At 35.4% G+C, this 6,000-nt stretch overlaps 1 long non-coding RNA gene across 19 annotated transcripts in view; it reads left to right on the top strand.

Moving 5' to 3' along the window:
* The first annotated feature begins 5,075 nt into the window (after positions 1-5,075).
* LOC147845619 (uncharacterized) overlaps positions 5,076-6,000 on the top strand; it is a 388,114-nt gene continuing 387,189 nt past the window's right edge. For all 19 annotated transcript variants that reach the window (XR_015480733.1, XR_015480736.1, XR_015480747.1 and 16 more), the window contains exon 1: positions 5,076-5,142. This is a non-coding gene — a long non-coding RNA (uncharacterized LOC147845619). The remainder of the gene's footprint in view (positions 5,143-6,000) is intronic.

Here is a 6,000-nt window from a genome sequence, read left to right as displayed (position 1 = left end):
AAAGCAACCCAGAGACGTCACCAATAGATAAGTGACTCTATACAGAAACCTTCCCTATGGTTAGTTCCCATGGCAAAATTTAATGGGAATTTAAGATCGGGCTGTGATCGTGGGGAAATAAAAGACTCATCAAAGAGGCCCACTCATGCTTCACCAACACCTCACAGACAAAAAGAGCATGCTAAATAATCTGGACTGAATAAACTGACTCAACACCACACAGGGTCAGATGTAGGGATGAGCTCCAGCAGATGAGAAAGCTAGTCATGGGTTGACTCTCTATTGTTTTCACATGCTCAACAGAAATCTCTGATAATGGCCAGAATGGGCATCCATGCACTCACCTCACGGCAAATGGTTTCAAAGCTATTTTCAGCTACTCTGGCTGTATGTACATCATCATCACACAAGTATCCATTAGTGTGCTTCTCTTTCTGATGTCCAAATGGGATATGTCACCATCTGAAGGGCACTTTGAAATGTAAAAAAGAATCATGGCCACCAAATTAAAGTGTTGTTTTAAACCGAAGTGTTTAAAATTGGCCACTTTAAATGGCCCTTTGGCATGAAGGATGTAAAAAAATACAACTGATGGGACATTTTAGGCCCTTATCCTTTGAATAGGGAAGCTGTTTGGTGTCACACACTGCACTTAAACTGGAAGGATCCCTATCTAATCCTTTCACACTGACCCTCCGAAGGGATTAGGACATATAGGGATAAGCCCTTGCGAATGGAATCCAGTGCAATCATTCACTGGTTTGGAGGTTGGACAGAGATGTTGGGTGACAAAGTTATTGTTATATTGTGTAGTTTGTGACCCCCTCTTGTGGATTATTTATGTAGTGTTGCATGGTGTGAACACCTGAAAATCTTAAAGACACAATTAAGTCATGTAGTCTGAATTGCACAGTGATCTGTCGATGTTTGAAGTCATGTAGTGTGAACTAAGCTTAAGGAACCACTAGTCTGGAATGGCAATAGGCTTCTGTCCTGGAATTTCCTCATAATGTGAATTTGAATCTAATGATTGGATGAAAATAAAAATAAAAAGTCTAAATTCTGGTTCAGACCAAGCAATTAAATCGAGAGTTCAGAGCCTTGAATAAGTCTGTTATTATCTGATTATTTGAGGGAAAAACATGGTCCCAGATTCTTGCACAATGGTGCACTTTGCTCCGCTGAACAAGAGTATGTTGACCTTGTAAGAGCACAGAGAATAAGAAACAGCCCGTTTCACCCTGTTGCAGTTCTGCTTTAGTAGACACTCATTTGCATTGCTGCAGCCTCATGCTCTACAAAAAGTGGCAGAAGATGTGTGTGTGTGTGTTTGTGTGTGCACATGTCGGGTTAATGTAGAGGAAAAAGACCTGCTCAGAGATGAGTGGAGAACAAAAGAGAAGCATTAACAAAATTCATCATCTGTCTGAGTGTCGTGATTGAGTTAATTACCTCATTACTCAAACAAACCAGCCACACCATCCACAAACAGAGGATGATATTTATATTGTCTCATGCAGTGTCTGCAAGGGTGGGGATGCAAATAATAATCAGGCTTCTGTCCTTCGTACCCAATAACTTTTAGAAACTATGATTTTTTCAGTTTATACAGTGGCACATGGCCCACATGACATTTAAATGATAAATGAAAGCATTTTTTGCCATGTTTGTTGGTGAAAATTTCAAGTACAGTATACAATGACCTTAGATCAGTACAAATTTGTTCATTCATTCACTTTCTTTTCAGCGTATTCCGTTTAATAATCTGGGGTCACCACAGCGGAATGAACCTTCAACTTATCTTTTAGTTTTATGCAGTGGATGTCCTTCCAGCCGCAACCCATTTCTGGGAAACATCCACACACACTTATTCACAATTACGGACAATTTAGCTTACCCAATTCTAGTGCATGTCTTTGGACTGTGGGGGAAACCAGAGGACCCAGTGGAAACCCACGCGAACATGGGGAGAACATGCAAACTCCACCCAGCAACCTTCTTGCTGTGAGGCGATTGTGCTACCGCTGCTCCACCATGACACCACCTAGATCATACTCTGACATTTTACATTTTTTAGATTTCATATACGCCCAGAATTATCATTCTTGCATGTGGGACTCTTATTCTGACATATAGAAAGCATCTGGAGTTTCTTAAACACACTAAATATTTTTTAAAAATAGGGCACATTAATAGAAAATATTTTTGTATAGATATTTACAGGTGTTAATGTTATGCTTATTATTTATTTTACTCAGTTGTTTGTATATTTATTATGAAATCATATTTGTGTTACTTATTCTATAGTTATGTGAGTGTTTATTTATAAATTTGTATTTTTATTGTGAATCATGTAACCCATTTGAACATCTGAAAACCTTTGACAAATGTTTAAATGGCAAACAAATCACATAATATGTTTTGCTAAGTTTGACACAGTGATGAGTGATGACCAACAGACGTCAACTATATCTTTAATACAGTAAATATGCCTTTACTGTCACTTTTGATCTATTTAATGCATATTGTTTAATACAGCTGTTAATTTCTTTCATTCCTTTCTCCTAACCTTTGAACGAATAATGATGCTGTTTTCAGTTAAACAGTGTTGTTTATACACATCTATGTTAAAGTTGATTATAAAAAAAATCAAGTCTTTAAATTATTCAGCAGTGTTTGTGAGATCTCATAAACAGTGCATATGGACTTATTGACTTAGATCAGGCGTGGCCAAGGCCAACCCTGTTCCTGGAGAGCCACCTTCCTGCAGATTTCAGTTGCAACCCATTTCAAACACACATGCCTGTAATTGTCACCTGGTGTTCAGGTCTAATTAATTGGTTCAGGTGTGTTTGATATGGGTAGCAACTGAAATCTGCAGGAAGGTGGCTCTCCAGGAACAGGGTTGGCCACCTCTGACTTAGATTGTAAATATTGACATTATCTTTATGAATGTTGTGTTAAAATGTAGTAAATGCCTATTAATTTGTCAGCATGTAGTAAGATAAGTGAATTTCAATGTCTGTGTTCAGTGTTCAATGAAAATGGTTAAACTGTACAGTCTCTAGCGGTACAAAAGTAACAATGGATATAACAATTTAATTGAATCCATCACACTTATTGATCCATAAGGACTCAAACAGAATCAAAAGTAAGAACAGAAATGACAAGAGAAGAAAAGCAAGATGAAGAAAAAATCATGGTCTTAGATAAAATTACATTAATGTTTTGTTATACATGGCAAAAACGCTTTTCTTACCAAAATTTTTTGTCTCCTTTCTCGTCCAAATATCAAAAGATTCTTAAATCAAGAAGCATTTTCTAGCCAAGCAAAACACACTGTCTTGTTTTCAGAAATAATATGTCAATACTAAGTTTTTTCTTAAAACAAGCAAAATAATTTGCCAATGGGTGCAAGCAAAATAATGTTGTCTTTTGACATAAGATTATTTTGCCAAAGGAAAAACTCACTTAATTTTGGCATATTATTTCTGAAAACAAGACAATGTGTTTTGATTGTCCAGAAAATTCTTCTTGATTTAGGAATTTTTTAGATATTTGGACTATAAACAAGACAAAAAATCTAAGTAAGAAAATCATTTTTGCAATGTATTTTGTCATGTAGGTTTAAAACTGAACAAAAATAAAGAGCTTTCACACATAATATTGAAAAGTTCTAATAAAACAAACCAAAACACCAAAAGTGTGTTGTTTGCCAAATGCTTAACATTTTTATTTTACACAATCATCATTTAATTTTTACAGTTTAATGTTTCGTATTATTTTAGACGCGTCATGTTTTTTATGGTTCATAGACCTATAATGTGGAAAAGTACATGTTATGGTTACAGTGCACCCCAGTACACCCCATTTTGAAAATGAAAATTTTTATCTATTTCTCAATGAATATATATATGAAAATATGTGATACGATTTATTTGTAAATATAATGAATATTTTGGTGCATTTGAACAAAACAGATTTATTAAACAGATATATTTATTCAAATAATATTTTTGTCACCAAACATATTTAGAAATTAAAAAATAAAACAATTAAATTCAAGCAAAATATTGCAAATAAAATAAAATACAACCTACAACATTTCAACTTAATTTTTAATATTTTTTACTTCTCGTTTTTTTTTATCTCTTTATAAAATTGCATTTAATATTTTTCTATAACGTATAAATTTGTGTGTAGTTTTTGGACAGTTATTATAAGTTATTTTTTTAGGAAGATTTGGCTTTAGTACTGACTACACTAATGTGCACAAATATAATATAATATAGCTTCCTATTAAAAATATGAATTTAAAAGATTTGTGAGGGGTGTATATAAGCTGAGCTCTGTGCATGCTGCTATTTGTGTGGCACTTTTTAATTATTATAACAGTAAGATTTTTTATTTATATATAATAGCACGGCAGTCTACATAAGATGTCTTTAAATCTCAATTGTATGAGAACAATTCCAGCGTTATAGATGTGACATTTGCAATAAAATCTCAAAACATAAATTCACATAGAAAGTATTAACATTATATCAAAACATCTGTTTATATTTTTTTGGGATAACAAAAATATCAATCTGTAAAAATATATAGGCCTATTTTAAATGAGGGTTAGGTTTTTAGTGAAAACTTAGGCCTAATTTGTTTCATGGCAAGGTTGACATTTGCATGAAAGTGCTCATAACATGGAGCCTAAGCTAGCTACGATTGGGCTCGTCTAGCAGGTTTTCATATTATTTAGACCTACATCCTTCTAAGTCGCTGTAGATGAATGCCTCTGCTAAATTGTTAACTAATGTAAAAATGTCAACTTTCTGCGCCCAGTAAATGTTGTTGTATTTAATTGCTGTTGCTAGGTCAACGGAGACAACGGTTTATAAGCACTTTCATACGGGTTTTATTTGGGTGCAGCTATTTATATTTATTTGTTTAATTATTTTAAGCAGTTTTGTTTTCCTCTGGTAGTCTGCTGTTAAAAACACTGTTACTGTTGAATTGCTGCCCTCTGGTGTCTGGAGTAATGCCAACAAACCTCTGAAAAGCTGTGTTATTCCGCCATCTTCCGGTTAAACCGTAACAACAGTTTCCTGAACACGCCAACGCTCACTGTCTGCTGCTGACGATCACAAGGTAATTAAAAAACAACAAACACTAAATATAAGTTGACAACTCAACGAAAGTAAAATATGTACAGTGAAGGACATTAAACGACTAATGTGACTATAATTATACACATATGGTCAAATTTCACACAAAAACCAAGCGCTTCGTTGTAAGTTTGGCGTCACGTTAGGCCTAATGTTACAGGCTAGGCCTACATGGTTACTGTATTGAAATTATTTTTAAATGTTGGACAGTGACAAAGAGATGGGGAGGATTTCAGTGAGAACTGCTGCAGATTATCAGGCAGCTCGGTGGAAACTGAATTATATTCTGATGCAGATTAAGTCTGGGTCGGGCAACGTTGAGTTATCTGCACTGCCTGTTGGGGAATAAAAATCGATACACCATCATCGAGGTGGAGGAATGTAATCCCGCCTTGAGCATCTGCTTGTCAGTTGCGTCCATACAACCGGTCCTACCGTGAAATAGAAAATCCCGCCTGTCCGCCATGGCCTGCATTATTTACCGCTGATCGGACAGTGACGGAGCGGCGGCTCGCCTGCACTTTGGCCTCTCACTGCCAGGTGGCGCTTGGGAGTAACATGATGGAAGAGTTGCAGACATGTACGCTGCTGGTGAAATGTGGCGTTTTCTGTTATCAACGAATGGTTAAAACTATGTTATATATTAAAATCTATTACAGCTATAGAATATGTGTTTGATGAGTTTGGATGGTGTGCTGATTAAAGTTAAACGTGTGTGGAGTACGGTAGTTAAAGTGAACGAAATTTAGTCATTGTTTGTAGATCTCTCTGTATTTCTGTAAGTATTCTTCTGTTAGAGTAACATATTGACAAAATTGATTTGTGGCGGAAAGAAATTCCC

Source organism: Danio rerio, chromosome 3, assembly GCF_052040795.2.
Source record: "Danio rerio strain M-AB ecotype USA chromosome 3, GRCz13ab, whole genome shotgun sequence".
In the NCBI taxonomy this organism is placed as follows: Eukaryota; Metazoa; Chordata; class Actinopteri; order Cypriniformes; family Danionidae; genus Danio; species Danio rerio.
Note: the sequence above shows the minus strand (reverse complement) of the source record. Positions and strands in the feature narration are given on the sequence as shown.